The sequence below is a fragment of the Oryx dammah genome, unplaced genomic scaffold, assembly GCF_014754425.2.
Source record: "Oryx dammah isolate SB20612 unplaced genomic scaffold, SCBI_Odam_1.1 HiC_scaffold_18, whole genome shotgun sequence".
Classification (NCBI taxonomy): Eukaryota; Metazoa; Chordata; class Mammalia; order Artiodactyla; family Bovidae; genus Oryx; species Oryx dammah.
In genome coordinates this window covers 48,963,722-48,983,269 of record NW_024070202.1, presented here as the reverse complement: position 1 = coordinate 48,983,269, position 19,548 = coordinate 48,963,722, and the positions used below count along the sequence as shown (strand labels likewise).

The following is a 19,548-nucleotide window of genomic DNA, read 5'->3' as shown; positions in this document are numbered from 1 at the left end:
TTGGTAAAACAATTTATCAATAGCTGTTTTAAGGGTCAGTGGAAGGGAGACATGGGGAAGCTGTAGGCAAGAGAGAACAGCATATTGAGAATCTGAAACAATGTTAATAGGAAGTTGGGGAAAATCTTGCAAAACTAAATAGATAGCCCACAATTCAGCAGGCTGTACAGAAGAAAATGAGTGGGGGAGAACTTTGGAACTTTCCGAGGTCCTATATCCAGCAGTATTTTTATTTGCATCTGTAAAAATAGTGGGTCCAAAAAAAAAAAAATAGTGGGTCCCTTAACTGGAACATCTGAAATTGGGGAATGAGATATCATAGCGTTAGTCCGGAGAAAATCAATCAATTTAGATGATGGATAATGATTAGAAAACGAACCAGGATATGAGGCAAGAGAAATTTGCCAGTTTTCATTAAATTGTAAACATCGAGATATTTGAGCAGTTGTTAACTGAGTAACAATCTGGTGTGGTTCACATCCTGACAATTGTAAAATACGATGGTGACCTTTCTGTATAAGGAAGGCTAATTTATCCATATGTGTAGTCAATTTTTTGGAAAAGCTGTTAGGTAAGAAACCCATTCTATTAATCCTTTTTCTTGAGCAATTACACCAGATGGAGAATAAGGGGTATGAAATATTATAAACGAAATAGGTTAAGACACATGTAAGTAAGTCAAAAAGCCGTCATTTAGTCGTGCTCAACAAATTGAAGTTCCTGTAAAGCCAATGGGGTTAAGGTCTGGGGGCTATCCAGAGCTGTATCTCCTTCTAAAGTAGAAAACAAATATCGTAATTGATAAGTAGGAATCCCAAGTACTGGGTGTAGCCAATTAATATCTCCCAATAACTTTTGAAAATCATTTAAGGTTTTGAGATGATCTCTCCTAATTTGCAACTTTTGGGGCCTTATTCTATGTTGTTCCAATATTGTCCCTAAATATGAAATAGGAAAGTCCTTTTGAATTTTTTCTGGGGCTATTTGCAAATTGTATAGTCTTAAAGCCTCCTGTACTTTTAAAAAGAATTCATCACGTTCGGCAATACTAGGAGCTGCTAATAGGAGATCATCCATATAATGATATAGAATATAATTGGGGTATTCTCGACAGAGGGATTGTAAAGAGCGAGCTACGAATTCTTGGCATAAGGTAGGACTATTTATCATTCCTTGTGGTAAGACTGTCCACTGATAATGCTTATTAGGCTGAGCATGATTAAGAACAGGACCTGTAAAAGCAAATTTATCTCTATCTTGCAATTGTAGGGGAATGGTAAAAAAACAGTCTTTAAGACCTAGCACCATTAAGGACCAATTCTGAGGAATAAGAGCTGGAGAGGGGAGTCCCAATTGTAATGCTCCCATAGGTTCAATACATTTATTAACTTCTCGTAAATCAGGTAACATTCTCCATTTTCCAGATTTCTTTTTTATAACAAAAACAGGAGAATTCCAGGGGGAGGTAGAGGGCTGTATATGACCAAGTTGGAGTTGTTCTTGTACTAATTGTTCTAATGCCTTGAGCTTCATTTGTGGTAATGGCCACTGCTCAACCCATTTTGGAATATTAGTTAACCATTTTAATGGGAGTGCTCGAGGAATTTGAGCAGTGGCTACTAGTTTTCCGATGGAATGGTTACAGAAGCCCCCAAAGGAGAGAGAAGATCTCTTCCCCATATATTAATAGGTATATTTACAATATAAAAGCTAACAAACACTGATCTTCCATTATGGAATTGGCATTGCAAGGGATGGGTACTCTTCCAGACATCTACAATAGAGCCCAATCCTGTCAGCATTAAAGGGCTTTTTTCTTTTTCCCAATCTTGGGGCCACTGTTGAGAAGAAATGACTGAAACATCTGCCCCTGTGTCTACTAGTCCCTCAAAGTTGTTTCCTTGTATAATCAAGGAGAGAACAGGGCAAGAATCTTTGATAAGCATTTCACAAAATATATGTCGCCCAGTACTTCCGAATCCTCCTGTTCATTCATTAGGAAGAGCCAAAAAGGGGTGATAAGGTAGGAGAAGTATTTGAGCAATATGTTCCCCAGCTAACAATGAAAGCGTGGTAGAAGTAGAGACCATAATTAAAATTTCCCCAACATACTCAGTGTCTGTTACCCCAGGAATTATGGTTAAACCTCTCAAAGCCGCGCTGCTACGGCCTAATATCAAGCCAAAAGTGCCTTTAGGCAGTGGTCCAAATACATTTGTTTTTAATTTATAAATGCCTCCCCCTGGTGACAAGAGAACATTGTCAGCTAGTGGCAAATCAGCAGCAGCACTCCCTGAAGTAGCAGACCGCAAGTCCGAAATCATCATCTGAGGTCCTTTTAATGGGGCATCGACTCGTAATGGTTGCTGGGAGGGAACAGGGTTGGGGCAGGTGGGATGGCAGGAGGGCAAGGAGGAGAAGTCCCTGGTATTGTTCCCTGGGCCCCAAGGACTTAGGCCCGCAGGATAGTTTCCCGGTATCGGGTTGCCCATTTTGTCTGTTTTAGATCTGCATTCATTAGTCCAATGAAACCCCTTCTTGCACCGACGGCAAAGTCCAGGAGGAGTCTTATTCTTCCCAGCAAGAGATCTGTCTTTAGGAATTGCACCTTGATCAGCTTTTAATTTCTAACACTCTTTTTTCATATGACCAGGTTGTCCACAATGGAAGCAGTTACCTCCCTTTTGTGGTCTCATAGCTTTGGCCAAGGCTGTAGCAAAGACATTAGCCTGATGCTCTGTTCTTCCTACTCCCGAGCAGGCTCTGATATATTCAGCTATAGATGCACCCTGTCCCTTTAAAGGTCCCAGTATACGCTTGCATTCAGGATTTGCATTTTCAAATGCTACAGTTTGTAATAATATCTCTGAAATCTCATCCCTCCCTATAGCCTGTTCCACAGCTACCCTCAATCTTGCTAGAAAATCAGTATATGGCTCATTGGGGCCTTGCATTGTTTTAACAAAGAGGGGCTGGGCGTGGCCAGTAGGCACCACATGGCACCATGCTCGTAAAAAGACCTGGTGGACTTGTTGTAAGTCCTGATCAGAGTATTGAGCCTGTTCTCTTAAAGCCCAAAAAGGGCCCTCTCCCATTAGCTTGTCCTTGAGAGGATCAGGGGGATTCTGTCCCTCATTAATCCTAGCCTGCTTTCTAGCTTCTTCTTCCCCCCAGCTACGAAGTTGCAACCATTGAGAACCCTCCAAGATAGCTTGGGCAATAGATTCCCAGTCTAACGGAATGATTAATTTGCCTTTTCCCAATGATTCCAGCATAGCCAAAACAAAGGGAGATTGAGGACCGTACTGCGCTACTGCAGCTTTAAGATCTTTAAAAAATTTATATTCCAAAGGAGTGTATTGAACATTTATCACATTGTCATTCTGCTGTCTCTGGATGGGAAATAATTGTGGAGGATCGATAAACCCACCAGGGGGAGCAGGCAAGTCATCATCATGAAGCATAGACCAAGGAAAGGAGAACCGGCAATGTTCCCTGCCCACATCGGGCCGATTAACCGCAGTGGGGAAAAGAGAAGCACGAGGAGGAGCAGAAGGTGTAGATTTTTTCTCCTCCTTACGGGATTTCCACCCTGGAATAGATGGGTCATTTCTTTAATCTCTTTGCCCTCCTCTGACGAAACCGAAGAAGCCTCTGAATCTGATTCTGAACTATCAGATGTTTCACCATTTACAGGAGGAGGCTCATTTGTATCCTTGCCTTCAGGCGATGCAGAAGCCCCACCAACATCTGACACATCCTCATAAATTATTTCTCCCCTCCTTGAAGCATTAGATTTAGTTTCATTATCAGTAGAGAGCAAGGTCAAAGCCTGTGTTATAGCACTACACAAAGTCCATAACTTCAAAGGGATCACATTACCCTTCTGATGTTGCTTTCTCAGTTCCTTTTGAATTATTTTCCATTCCTTTAAGTTTAACTGTAACTTAGTTTGGTACTGAAACCAATGACAGTATTGCTCCACCAAGCGAAAGAGCTCACTCAGTCGACGAGTTGAGGCTTTAACGCCTATGGAGTGGAGAAGTCCTTTGACTAACTCCATGTATTGTGTCCGTAATGATGATGAAGAATTCCCCATGATTTTCTGAAAGTTCCCCTGCTAGGGTGAGGAATTCCCCATGATTTTCCCGAAAGTTCCCCTACTATGGATTTAAAATCCCCCCAGGGTTACTCACCCTTTCAGTTTCACTCGTGCCCCATGTTGGGCACCAGATGTTGCGAGCGAAATGACACAAAGACAAAACACACGAGACAGATAATGCACCACTCCGGCTGGAGGAACAGAACTGCGCAAAACAATTTGCGGTTTATTATTATAAAGCCCCCCTAGGCAGAATTCCAGACTGCATGAATAAGCCTTTTCAGTACAGTGCAGGTGCATACATGTTATCATACAGCAAGGGGAGTGAAATCCCTGTCTACTGCAGAGTCTGTCCAAAGCCCTCTTTTCCTTCTTATCACAAGAAGGGAATGCTCTCTCGTTTGCAAGGGAGCATTAAACTCAAGGCTGTGTCCAGACTCTTTTGGCAGAACGCCTCGTTTGCAAGCACGTTCAGCCCGAGCAGAGAGACCCGTTTGCAGGCACATCTCTGCTACCCTATTAACCCTTCAAAAGGGGATTCAAAAGTGGTGCTAGTGGTAAAGAACCCATATGCCAGTGCAGGAGATGCAAGAGACATGAGTTCAGTCCCTGGGTTGAGAAAATCCCCAGGAGGAGGGCATGGCAACCTCCAGTTTTCTTGCCTTGGAAATCCCATGGACAGAGAGGCCTGGTGGGCTGTGGTCCGTTGTGTTGCAAAGAGTCAGACATGATGGAGAAACTGAGGACATGGCATGAATGATCCATCTAAAAGATGGACTAAACTCACATGTCTTGCTGATCTTTTAAGGGTACACACCCCTCTGATTTTTGCTTGCTTTTCCTTGCATCTTCCTGGATCCTTCTCACCCACATGTGTTACTTTAATGGTAAGCTATTAAAAGGAATTTGGGTCTTGTTCCTGCTGTGGGTCTGTTCTTTTTAGGATTTTTGTTTCTAAATTTATAGCTAATCTGTTTTCCTTAATACATGTTCTCTACCATCTCTGGACTGTAAACATGTAGTTTTCTGCTGCAAGAGCTATGGGCATTGGAATGGGAATTGATGGCAGTAATGGCAGTCAGTGCTCTTAGGCAAAAAAGCCCAAACTTAGAACTCTTACGCTTTGCAATTTATGTATTTTAAATGTAACCCTTCCTTTGGTATGTTCCTGCCTTTGGTCTCTTTCCAGGGCCTTCAACGAAGTGTTTTTTAAAATGGCTTATTTAGACCAATAAACACTTGAAAAGATGCTCAACATCACTATTAGAGAAATGGAAATCAAAACTAAAATGAGGTATTACCTTGCATTAGTCAGAATGACCATCATCAAAAAATGTACAAACAATAAATGCTGGAGAGGATGTTGTAAAAAGGGAACTCTCTTACACTGTTGGTAGGAATGTAAACTGAAATAGTCTTTATGGAGAATAGTATGGAGCTTCCTTAAAAAACTAGTAGTAAACCTACCATATGACCCAGCAATCCACTACTGGTTATATACCCTGAGAAAGCTGCGATTCTAAAAGATACATGTACCCCAGTGTTGATTGCAACAGTGTTTACAATATCCAGGACATGGAAACAACCTAGAGTTCATCTACAGGTGAATGGACAAAGATGTGGCACAGGTATGCAGTGGAATATTCAGTCAGTTCAGTCTCTCAGTTGTATCTGACACTTTGTGACCCCATGGACTGCAGCACGCCAGGCTTCCCTGTCCATCACCAACTCCCAGAGCTTACTCAAACTCATGTCCATCGAGTCGGTAATGCTGTCCAACCATCTCATCCTCTGTCGTCCCCTTCTCCTCCTGCCTTCAATCTTTCCAGCATCAGGGTCTTTTCAAATGAGTCAGCTCTTCGCATCAGGTGGCCAAAGTACTGAAGTTTCAGCTTCAGCATCAGTCCTTCCAATGAATATTCAGGACTGATTTTCTTTAGAATTGATTGGTTTGATCCTCCTTGCAGTCCAAGGGATTCTCAAGAGTCTTCTCCAACACCAGAGTTCAAAAGCATCAATTCTTTGGTGCTCAGCTTTCTTTATGGTCTAACTCTCACATCCACACATGACTACTGGAAAAACCATAGCTTTGACTAGCCGGACCTTTGTTGACAAAGTAATGTCTCTGCTTTTTAATCTGCTGTCTAGGTTGGTCATAACTGTTCTTCCAAGGAGCAAGCGTCTTTTAATTTCATGGCTGCAGTCACCATCTGCAGTGATTTTGGAGCCCAAGAAAATAAAATCTCTCACTGTTTCCATTGTTTCCCTATCTATTTTCCATGAAGTAATGGGACTGGATGCCATGATCTTAGTTTTCTGAATGTTGAGCTTTAAGCCAAGTTTTTCACTCTCCTCTTTCACTTTCATCAGGAGGCTCTTTAGTTCGTCTTCACTTTCTGCCATAGGGTGGTGTCATCTGCAGATCTGAGGTTATTGATATTTCTCTTGGTAGTCTTGAGCCCAGCCTGTGCTTCCTCTAGCCCAGCATTTTGTATGATGTACTCTACATATAAGTTAAATAAGCAGGGTGACAAGATACAGCCTTGATGTACTCCTTTTCCTATTTGGAACCAGTCTGTTGTTCCATGTCCAGTTCTAACTGTTGCTTCTTGACCTGCATGCAGATTTCTCAAGAGGCAGGTCAGGTGGTCTGGTATTCCCATCTCTTTCAGAATTTTCCACAGTTGATTGTGATCCACACAGTCAAAGGCTTTGGCATAGTCAATAAAGCAGAAATAGATGTTTTTCTGGAACTCCCTTGCTTTTTCGATAATCCAGTGGATGTTAGCATTTTAATCTCTGGTTCCTCTGCCATTTTAAAATCCAGCTTTAACATCTGGAAGTTCATGGTTCATGTACTGTTGAAGCCTGGCTTGGAGAATTACTTTGCTAGCATGTGAGATGAATGCAGTTGTGCAGTTTGAGCATTCTTTGGCATTGCCTTTCTTTGGGATTGGAAAGAAAACTGACCTTTTCCATTCCTGTGGCCACTGCTGAGTTTTCCAAATTTGCTGGCATATTGAGTGCAGCACTTTAATAGCATCATCTTTTAGGATTTGAAATAGCTCAATAGTAGCAGAATACTACTCAGCCATGAAAAATGCATTTGAGTCAGTTCTAGTGAGGTGGATGAACCTTGAGCCTGTTATACAGAGTGAAGTAAGTCAGAAAGAGAAAAACAAATGCCATATATTAAGTCATATATATCTGGAATCTAGGAAAGTGGTGTTGATGAACCTGTTTGCAGGGAAAGAATAGAGATGCAGATGTAGAGAATGGACTTGTAGACACAATAGGGGAAGGAGAGAGTGGGATGAATGGAGAAAATAACATCGACATCTGTACACTCTCGTGTAAAATAGATAGCTGGAGAAAAGTTTCTGTATAACACTGTTTTGACCTAGAGGGGTGGGATTGGAAGAGGAGAGGGAAGCTCAAGAGGGAGAGGATATATGTATGATTATGGCTGATTTGTGTTGTTGTAGAGCAGAAACCAACACAACATTGTAAAGCAGTTTTCTTGCAATTACAAAATAAAGACATAAAATGGTTTATCTAAAGACATAAAATGGTTTAGAAATTATCTGTAGGAAACTATACTTGACCAGTTTACTCTGCCATTAGTGAAAGCTAGATTAAAATAATTTGTATTTGCCTTTTATGCATATGCAGTCAAAGTCCCTAAAGTCAGATGAGCTTTGTAAATTTGAATCACTTTGATAAAAATCTGTGTAGGTTGAGAATCCATGCATTCATATTAGTTTTTTAATATGATTAGAGTTTTTTTTTTATGATTAGAGTTAATGTTCAGTGCAGACTTGAATTTTATGTATACAAAATCTCTGTATTCCCAAGGAATGAATGGATACAAGAATGATTCATGGAGTCTTAAGTAATGTGCAAATATAGAACAATAAAGTTGCCAAGTCATTTTATCTTTACTTTGCCTTTTGGAGTCTACTACTATTAAAAGTTATTACTCTGTTTTAAAACGATGACATATTTTGTGAAAATTTTTACTTAAAGTTTTATGGGATCTTTTTTTCTGTCTGTTTAACTAAGATAAGTCAGTTCTCTAAGGCAAGTTCTCTGAGGCCAGTCTTTCATTTACTTAGAAGAGAAACAGAAGAACTATACCCGTAGAAGTTATTCTTCCTTTTAGCCAAAGCTAGTTTAAAAGCAGCAACACCCTTTCTCTAGTCTTCAGATATATTTAATATGAGGATTCTAAGTTTTTGGATGGTTGTGTCTTGCACTGATGGGTCTTATCACTATTTTAACAAATTGATTTTTGTTTCTGTGCTATAAAAAGTGTCATGCTTTCCAGAAGTTTTCATTTAACCCTATGTGTCTTTCAGGTTGTCTTTAGCTTTGTGGGAAGCTTTCTTCCAGATAAAGATTTGTGGAACATCAAGAAAGTGAAGCCAGAGAGTGGTAGAAACTAGTGCCAGTGGTAGAAACCAGTGCTATTTCACAGTGAGAAATATGGTTAGCTTTGAGTACCTTGTTAAGATACTTAGATATTTTGTTGTTGAGTTGTTAAAAGATAGTTTTTTTCCATTTAAGAAGAGATAAGGATTTAGTGATAATGTCTATCTAAGTTGATGGATTCTTTGATAATGGTAGTATTTGATGAAGATTGCTGAGTATTTTGAACTCTGTATTTTAGTCTAGGAAGTTTTTTTTTTATTTAGCCAAAAGATGGTGACATGCTCTTTTGTTCCTTGATTTAAGTCAGTGCAGTTCAACAAGTATGGTGCTGTATGGTAAAAGTGAAGGTGTTAGTTGCTTATTTGTATCTGACTCTTTGTGACCCCATGGACTGTAGCCCTCCAGGCTCCTCTGTCCATGGGATTTTCTAGGCAAGAATATTGGCATGGGTTGCCATTTCCTTCTCCAGGGGATCCTTCCAACCCAGGGATCTAACCCAGGTCTCCTGCATTGCAGGCAAATTTTTTACCATCTGAGCCACCAGAGAAATCGGTTGTATAGTAGGCACAATAATGCGTCTCTTCAAAGATAGTTTCATCTTACTTATTAGAACCTATGCATACAGTACCTTATATGGCAGAAGGAACTTCGCAGATGTAGTTTCCTGTGGACCTTGAGATGAGATTACTCTGATTATCCAGATGGGACCATTCTAAATACTTGAGTTTTTGAACGTGAAAGCGGAAACCAGAAGAGTGAGCCAGAGAAATGGAATGGTAGAAGAGGAGGCTGGAGAGATTTGAAGCGTGAAAGTACTTAACCTACCATAGATGGCTTTGAAATTAAAGGAAGGGAGGCATGGACAGGCAGATGTCCTCTAGTAGCTGGGCACTGCCCCCAGATGACAGCAAGGAAATGGGAACCTCAGTGCTACAACCTGAAGGAATTAAATTCTGCCCACATAATGAATGAACAAGGAGAGGGTGTCTCCCTTAGAACTTCCAGAAAGGAATGTAGCTATGGTAACACCTTGATTCTCTCCCGTTGAGACTCATTTTGAGTCCCATTGAGACTTCTAACCTTCAGAACTGGAAGATAATAAATTTGTAGTTTTCAGCCTTCTAAGTTTGTGGTAACTTGTTTTGGTAGCACATAAAAAGCAAATGCATCTATACCATATCAGCTACCTGGATGAAGGATTATTTGTTGTTGTAAGAAAGAGAGTGGCTGATCTGTGAAGTTCTGAACTAGGAATACCTTAAGAGTCAAAATAAAATACACACAAGCACAGAAGTGCCAAGCTATATAACTTTTTATTGGCAGGAAACAGGTACTGTCTTTATACACAGATATGAAATATTAACGTGTTTTTAAAATTAACAGCTATAATGGAATAGGGGTTGTAAAATATCCTGCATACTCTTCTGATATCATGGCTAATGATACATCTTTTTCCCTGTTGCTCTTAAGAAACAAATAATGGCCTCAGGCCACATTAAAGATTTTATAGGTAAATGATTTGGATGTAAAAGAAAACTACTAATTATTCTAATCAAGCTTATGTATGGCTTCCCTGTTCGCTCAGTGGTAAAGAATCTGCCTGCAATGCAGGAGTGTGAGTTTGATCCTTGGGTGGTGAAGATACCCTGGAGGAGAAAATGGCAACCCACTCCAGTATTGTTGCAGGGAAAATCCCATGGACAGAGGAGCCTGGTGGGCTACAGTCCATGGGTTGCAGAGTTGGACACAACTTAGCACATACACTCAACACATAATCAATTCTATACTGATAAATGTTTTAAAACCTTACTATGTGCTTGCCTCTAAGACTGTTTTAGAGTTATTGCCCCGATTAATAAATCCATTCTTGGGCTTTGGAATATTTGTAGGATGTTATTCCAGATCTGATTATAGGCACATGATGGAGCCTGGTTATGTGACATAGTTACTTCTAACAGAAATAAGAATAATGTTTAGTCAGGATCTCAGTACAATGAACAAGGCATTTTGCATAGAGTTAATTTCCTAGTAAAGTTAGTAGTTCAGAATCTTGTTTGCTTTTAAACTTTATGAGGAATTGTGCTTGGTCTTCTCCATAAATGCTGAGCTGTGGTAATTGCTGGACAGAGGGTAGAGGAGGCAGAGAAGGTATTTTTTGTTTTAATAAAGTTTGGCGGTGCTTAAGAATAGCCATCTGTTTGATGTAGAGACTTTCTACCTAAAACAAAGGAATGAAAGTGATATTCCAGAGTGGGTAGCAATGAAGATAAAAACTGAAAAGGAGTAGCCGGGAAGACTTCTACTGAGGATAAATGACCTAAGAACAAATCTTGTTGAATGGGCACTTGGAGGCTGATTCTTTTAATGTCATAACTGGAACAACATAATATTGACAGACTTTTCTTTCGTCATAGTAATATTCTCTTTACTGACACTTTAAAGACTTCAAAACATCCTAAAATTGTACAGTAAAATAACATAATTGTTCCTGCTATGTATATAGTTTATGATTAAGAGAAAAGAGAACGTAGGCTTTGAAGCCATCTAGAGCTTGATTTAAAGACCATTTCCATCCCTCTTGCTAACTATCTTAGTTTTGACAAGGTAAATTCTCTCTCAGATTTCAAAGGACTGTTGGGTAGCTTTAATGAGACAAATTTATAGATTGTCTTTGACCTTGCCTAGCATATAGTAGGCCCCTCAGTATTGCTTTCCCTTTGTCCTTCTTTCTTTAGAAATAGAACTAAGGGATGAATTTGTTAATATATATTTTGAAGTCACATTGGTTATTCATCATTATCTGTGGTTGTGTATTCCACTTTTACGTGTTCAAAAACGCCATCTTTTTCATTCATTTTTAAAAATCATGTACATTTTTTATGCATTTTTTTCCTGGGAACAAAATAGTGAAGCATTACTATAAAACTTTTCAGGTTAAAGATGGGCTCTGTGTCTCTATGTGTTTGTGTGCTCAGTTGTGTCTTACTCTTTGTGACCCCATGGACTATAGTCTACCAGGCTCGTCTATCCATGGAATTTTCCAGGCAAGAATGCTAGAATGGGTTGTCATTTCCTGTTCTGGGGGTTGTTCTCAACATAGGAATCAAACCTGCGTCTTTTGGGTCTCCTGCATTGGCAGGCAGATTCTTTACCACTAGCACCACTGATGTGGTGAATAAACACATCTAAACGCGTTAAGTCTCATATACTGAGGTGAGAAAAAGTATTTTTTTGAATAACTAGACTAATCAATACATAGTATTTTTTTTACAACCATAATACATCACATAAATTGAAAACACATTAAAAAATAAAATTTCAGAAAAATGATAAAAGCTGTCATTGACTGCTTGTGGCAAGTACTGTGCTAACCATTATATATATTTTATCTCATTGAGGTTTCACAACCTCATTGAGATAAAGTAGATACTATCATTTTGCAAATGGGCAAATAGAACCTCGATGAGATTAAGTAGCATTCCTAGGATCACACAGCTAATAAGAGGATTTCGACTTGCACTTATTTATTTCTTCTACTTGTTCTCTGGTGGAGGTGCTAATGAGAACCAAAGTGCTATAAGACAAAAGAATTTTGTCAAGTTGCGATTTTTGTAAATTTTGGGTACAGGCTTAGTTCAGTTGCTCAGTTGTGTCCGACTCTTGTGACCCCTTGGACTCCAGCACTCCAGGCCTCCTTGTTTATATCACCAACTCCCGGGGCTTGCTCAGATTCATGTCCATCAAGTCGGTGATGCCATCCAACCATCTCATCCTTTGTGGTCCCCTTCTCTTCCTGCCTTCAATCTTTCCCAGCATTGGGGTCTTTTCCAATGAGTCAGTTCTTTGCATCAGGTAGCCAAAGTATTGGAACTTCAGCATCAGTCCTTCCAATGAATATTCAGGACTGATTTCCTTTAGGATTGGCTGGTTTGATTTCCTAGCACTCCAAAGGACTCTCGAGTCTTCTCTATCACCACAGTTCAAAAGCATCAATTCTTGGGCCCTCAGCTTCCTTTATGGTCCAACTCTCACATCCATACATGAGTACTGGAAAAGCCATAGGGTAGCAGCTATAACAATATTATTTGTGAGTAGAAGTTGAAGGACTTTAACAGCTTAAAAACAATTTAAAAAATTTTAATGGAATGATTCCTCTTCTCCATTGATGCTGCCTACATTTTTCTTTTGAGATATGAGGTTGGTCTGGGATTTAAATGTGTTCATTCTGAGTATTCTAAGAAAACAAGAATACATCTAAGGGGTTTGTCTTTTGCTTCTGGTTATTCTAGAGAATATTTAAGAGCATAAAAGAGGCATCATTTAAAGAGATCTCAGTTTTATTTTTAACACTTTATTTTAAAAAGATGCACCAAGTATACACTTTAATGAATTTTTTTAGATTTGATAACCTGACCTAATTAAAAGTATAGGGTAATATCAGAAAACTTATAAAAGGAACATACCAAAGGCTGGAGAAATTGCAATTAATGTGCACTGTTTATGGATTTGCCCAGAATTTTAAAAATGAAACATGTTTCATATATTTAACATTTTAAATTTGGGAAAATATGTTGTTTTAAATGTAGGAGTATTTTATAAAGTATGCTCATAAATTAAAGTAACATAAAGCTGAAGAGAAACAAGATCTGAATATTAAAAAAGCAGTCTCAATCTGCATAGTACCTTTGTGATGATAATGACTATTTATAATATGTCTAATGACCAATTAATTTGACTTTCAGTCTCAGTTTTACTTGTATAAGTTTCATTTAATAATATTTAAAAAATGACTTTATTGTTTTTATTCATTTATTTCTGGATATGCTGAGTCTTCATTGCTGTGCAGGCTTTCCTCTGGTTGTGGAGAGCAGGGGCCTCTCTCCAGTTGCAGTGCACAGGCTTCTCATTGTGGTGGCTTCTCTTGTTGCAAAGCACCGGTTCTAGGTGTGTGGGTGCAGTAGTTGTGGTTCCCCGGACTGTAGAGCACAGCCTCAGTAGTTGTGGGGTACAGGCTTAGTTGCTCCACGACATAGTAATATGATTTTATACTTATGTTTGGTGACTATTAAGTTCCTAAATTTGACAGAGGAAGGAATTTTGATAAGGTCTACCATAGGTTATGTATTTTAATTTTTTTTCAGAATAATCAGCTCAATTCTAGTGTTATTTAAAAAATTAAGTACTACTGTCATACTACTGTCATGCTACTATCAATGATTTAATAGAATAATTTTTGAATTTTAAAAATTATAATATTTTATTGTGAAAACAATAAAGTTAAGGTATATATTAATTTCTGAAAAACTAGAAAGTATAGGTAAATATCACCTAGGAATTCATTTTGGGACATCTCCCAACTATTTCCTTGTATATTACAACACCTATTATATATATTCTTTCATATTAATATTACATTACTTCTATGTTAATAAACATAAATATATCATTTTAATGCTAAGTAATATTCATATGAAAACTTTCTAAAAATTTCTGTAAATAGTCTATTATTGTTAACTGCTTTGTTCATTTTAATATTATTTACTGGTATAACTATCCTTTGATGACCATGCCTGGAGATATATTTTTGCACAATTATTTCATCATTAGGATAAATTTAAGAAGTTGAATTCCTGGTCAGAGGTTATGTTTAAGGTTTTTGCTTAATGTTTCAAAATGAAACTTCCTTCTTGAACTAATGTGAGAGAATATACCTATAACTTTGTCATCATTAATAGGCATTAGCTTTTAAAAATTATTTGCCAGTTACACATGTGAAAAACAGTATATTAACTTATTTTTTAACTTATTCTAATTTGCAGTTTGTTTTTGCTGTGTTTGTCATTTGCTTTTCATTGATGAATTAGTTGTTACTGGCCTGTTTTCCTGTTGCTGTATTGGTTTGTAGACATGTATTTACAAAATAGAGGTAAAATTGCTCTGCTTTATAGACGTCCCAGTTTATCATACTCTTTCCTTTTTGTAAGTATAATTTTTATAGTTACACCTTACACCTTTATAGTTACACTTGTTACTGTCTATCAGCCAGTCTTATTCCTCAGTCAGTTATTTTAAGGCTGTTTCCTTTCTGCTGCTTATCCAGGGACATGTGCTCCATTGTTCTTTGTTTGCAGTCTTTAAAAAAAATTATTTATCATTTTTGGCTGCACTGAGTCTTTGTTCCTTTGCACAGGCTTTTTCTAGTTGCGAGCAGTGGGGGCCATTTCTTGTTGCCATGTGTGGGCTTCTCGTGGTGGTTTCTCTCGTTGTAGAGCATGGGCTCTAGGCACGCAGGCTTCAGAAGTTGCAGCCTGTGGGCTCTAGGGTATGCAGGCTTCCGTGGCTGTGGCACACAGGCTCAGGAGTCGCGGCTCGTGGGCCCTTGAGTGCGTGGGCTTCCGTGGCTGTTGCACACAGGCTCAGGAGTTGCAGCTCGTGGGCCCTAGAGTGCGCAGGCTTCCATGGCTGTGGCACACAGGCTCAGGAGTCACGGCTCGTGGGCCCTAGAGTGCGCGGGCTTCGATAGTTGCAGCACACAGGTTCGGTAGTTGAGGCTCACTGGCTCTGCAGTGTGAGCTAGTAGTTGTGGTGCACCAGTTTAGTTGCTCTGAGGCATGTGGGATCTTCCTAGACCAGGGATTGAACCCATGTCCCTTGTATTGGCAGGTGGATTCTTATCCACTGTACCACCAGGGAAGTCCTGTTTACACCCTCTTTGTAGTTATATTTGGCCTTGTGATATTGATGCTGAGATTACAGTCTTATTGCCACTACTTTTGTAAGTGCCCGCAGCCCAAACCTTTTATGAAATGTTTGGGCAAGTGAGGGCTAAGTGCTATTATAATGAGCCTTATAAAAGTGCTTTTATGATTAAAAAAAAATGCTTACAAGATAGGTGACTTATATATCATGGCAACTATGATTTTATGGCTATTGCTGCTTGCTAGTTTTGACTGGACATTTTATGACCTGTCTACTAGATCCTGTAACATATGTTACTCATTAAGATTTTAAAAACGTTTATGTAGTTTGAGAAGTTGGTTGTGTTGTGGAACCAGTAAGTCTATTTGTTAATATAAATGATAGTGATAGAAGAAAAGAAGTAAAAGCTTCTCATCTTCTTTCTTGGATTTGACAATAGTAATAAAATATTTAATGGTGTCCTTTATCCTGTGTTCAGAGTGCAGTTTTACTTTTGTTTGTTTTTTAGTTCATTGTAATTGTTCATATTGTATCTTTGAATCATTGATAGGTAAGATGTTTTAATGAGGACTAGAAATTTTGGGTAAAATAGATATATCTTAAACTTAGTTGATGATAATTCAGTTTATTAACTATTCATTTTGGAATTTTCTAGCAGCCATCTCTGCTAAGTGTCGTTCTCCTGATGTTAGTCTTTGCCTTAGCTTAGGTGGCTCTTTTGGTTTGTGGTTTTGCAGTTAACCATTTTTCTGCCGCTGAGTTTTTTTAGAACTTTTTTGAGAGAGAATACTTATGAAAGATTTTTCTGAAAGTTAATCATTTTTTCCATTTCTCTTAATCAGTGAATCTTTGAAAGTAGGGAAGTGAGGATGAAAGGAATAAGTACATCATAATTACTGGGGTGCCTTTTTGTTTTGTTTTTGTTTTTAAGAATATCTATTTGCTTATCAGTTGGAAGTGCCATCTTTCTCTTCCATCTGGTCTGATCGGCTCCATTGTTGTTATTGTTCAATAACTAAGTCATGTGTGACTCTTTGTGACCCCATGGACTGCAGCATTCTGGGCTTCCTTGTCTATCACTAACTCCCAGGGCTTGCTCAAATTAATTAATGTCCATCGAATTGGTGATGCCATACAACCTCTCATCCTCTGTCATCCCCTTCTCCTCCTGCCTTCAGTCTTTCCCAGCATCAGGGTCTTTTCCAGTGAGTCAGTTCTTTGCACTAGCTGGCCAAAGTATTGGACTTTCAGCTTCAGCATCAGTCCTTCCAATGAATATTCAGGACTGATTCCCTTTAAGGTGGACTGGTTTGAGCTCCTTGCAGTCCAAGGGACTCTCAGGAGTCTTCTCCAACACTGCAGTTCAAAAACATCAATTCTTCAGTTCTCAGCTTTCTTCATAGTCCAGCTCACATCCATACATGACTACTGGAAAAACCATAGCTGACTAGATGGACCTTAATGTCTCTGCTTTTTAATATGCTGTCTAGGTTGGTCATAGCTTTTCGTTCAAGGAGCAAGCATCTCAATATCATGGCTGCATTTTGGAGCCCAAGAAAATAAAATCTCTCACTGTTTCCATTGTTTCCCCTTCTATTTGCCATGACGTGATGGGACTGAATGCCATGATCTTAGTTTTTAGAATGTTAAGTTTTAAGCCAGTCTTTTCACACTTCTCTTTCACTTTCATCTAGAGGCTCTTTAGTTCCTCTTTGCTTTCTGCCATAAGGGTGGTGTCAGCTGTATATCTGAGGTTATTGATATTTCTCCCGGCAGTCTTGATTCCAGCCTGTGCTTCTTCCAGCCTGGCATTTCTCATGATGTACTTTGCATATAAATTAAACAAGCAGGGTGACAATATACAGCCTTGACGTACTCCTTTCCCAATTTGGAACCAGTCCATTGTTCCATGTCTGGTTCTAACTTGCTTCTTGACCTGTGTACAGGTTTCTCAGGAGGCAGGTCAGGTGTCTGGTATTCCCATCTCTTTCAGAATTTTTCAGTTTATTGTGATCCATATAATCAAAGACTTTGGTGTAGTCAGTAAAGAAGAAGTAGATGTTTTTTTGGAACTGTCTTGCTTTTTCTGTGATCTAATGGATATTGGCAATTTGATCTCTGGTTCCTCTGCCTTTTCTAAATCCAGCTTGAACATCTGTGAGTTCTTAGTTCATGTACTGTTGAAACCTATGTTGGTGAATTTTGAGTGTTACTTTGCTAGCGTGTGAAATGAGTGCAATTGTGTGGTAGTTTGCACTTTGTTTGGGATTGAAATGAAAACTGACCTTTTCCAGTCCTGTGGCTACTGCTGAGTTTTTCAAGTTTGCTGGCATATTGAGTGTAGTACTTTCACAGTATCATCTTTTATGATTTAAATAGCTCAGCTGGAATTCCATCACCTCCATTAGCTTTGTTCATAGTGATGCTGCCTAAGGTCCACTTGACTTCACACTCCAGGATGTCTGGCTCTAGGTGAGTGATCACACCATCATGATTATCTGGGTCATGAAGCTCTTTTTTGTATAGTACTTCTATGTATTCTTGACACCTCTTCTTAATATCTTCTGCTTCTGTTAGGTCCATACCGTTCTGACCTTTATTTTGTCCATCTTTGCAGGAAATGTTCCCTTGGTATCTATAATTTTCTTGAGGCCATCTCTAGTCTTTCCCATTCTGTTGTTTTCTTCTATTTCTTTGCATTAATCATTTGGGCTTTCTTATCTCTTCTGCTATTCTTTGGAACTCTGCATTCAGATGGGTGTATCTTTCCTTTTCTCCTTTGCCTTTAGCTTCTCTTCTTTTCTCAGCTGTTTGTAAGATCTCTTCAAACAACCATTCTTGCCTTTTTGCATTTCTTTTTCTTGAAGATGGTTTTGATCACTGCCTCCTATACAGTGTCACGAACCTTGCTTCATCGTTCTACAAACACACTGTCAGATCTAATCCCTTGAATGTATTTGTCACTTCCACTGTATAATCATATGGGATTTGATTTAAGTAATTGACCCCTTTTCTCTCTTATCCGACCTAGTGGAAAATAAAGAGAACAGCCATTTACCCACTCTTGTAAGAATGCAAGACTTAATGATTAGTGTTTTGCATTTTTATTTTATACCAGTATTAATTTACTTTAACTTTTTTCATTCTGTTTGCTCTGATTTTTATTTTCTCATTTAATTTAATTGTATCTAAAGTTGGATGCTTTAAAATTTGTCTTGTATTTTCCTTGGGATGACATAGGATATAAATAATATTTACCAATTTTCCTTTCTTACTTCCTAACTTTAAGCATAGTTTTAGTTTTGGTTCACTTGCTTTTGTGAGAATCTTTTTGAGTTTGTAGATTTGTTCCAGAGAAACACATGCACACATATGCCTGTTAAATTTTATACACAATTTCAAAGGACTTAAGAGACTCCAGGAAATCCTGCACCAAAGTCATTGTTTATCTGAAATGTATTTTTTGGGAGATGTTTTTCTGTATGGTGTTTATATTCAATCACCTGAACTTTCTTTGTATATTTACATTGTATTCATTAGCAGCCCATTTTCAGTAATACTAGCTTGCTCTGGAGTTCTGTGATTCACTGAAAATGCTAAAAAGCAAAAGAATTACAGCAGTAGATAATATCAGTGTTTTTGGAAAGAATTCTTAATGTAAGGTTAATAAGAAGTGTTCCCAGAGTAGTGGTTTTGTTCTACTCTTTGAAGTATTTAAATAACACTGATTACCAGTGTTACTTAAACTGTTATAGAACCACATAGGAAATTAAAGTTGTTATAAACTACCAAAGAGTAGCTGATATTTCCTAAATTGTGTTGATGGCACCAAGGAAATTTCAATAATAAAGGAGAAAATTTGAGTGAAACCATCTACCTAATTTGAGTGACATCTGTTCAAAAGATACACAGAATGAATTTTTTAGTATTTTCCTTGTGAACTTAATTTAGAAGTAATATATTTTGAATTGAAATGAGTAAAAACGTGCAACTATAGTGCTTACCTTCTGGTCAGAATAAGGTAACATTATGACAGGGAGTAATTGTGCGATTTATAATTAACTGAGTATAATGGCTGAATGAAGTAACACTTGACAGTATCGTCTTTGTGTTTGGTATTATATTATCTTAGCGTACGATTTTTAAAGAAAAATCCTCTGGAGGAGGACATGGCAACCCACTCCAGTATTCTTGCTTGAAAAATTCCACAGGCAGAGGAGCCTGGTGGGCTACAGTCCAACGGGTCACAAAGAGTTGGATGTGACTAAGCATGTATGCATGCGTTGCCTAGAAAACTTTTTAGAAAATAAATTTTT

General features: G+C 38.4%; 1 protein-coding gene across 2 annotated transcripts in view; it reads left to right on the top strand.

Annotated features, from left to right (window-relative positions):
* Positions 1 to 19,548, top strand: part of COG5 (component of oligomeric golgi complex 5) — a 295,076-nt gene that overhangs the window by 46,198 nt on the left and 229,330 nt on the right. The window lies entirely within an intron of this gene.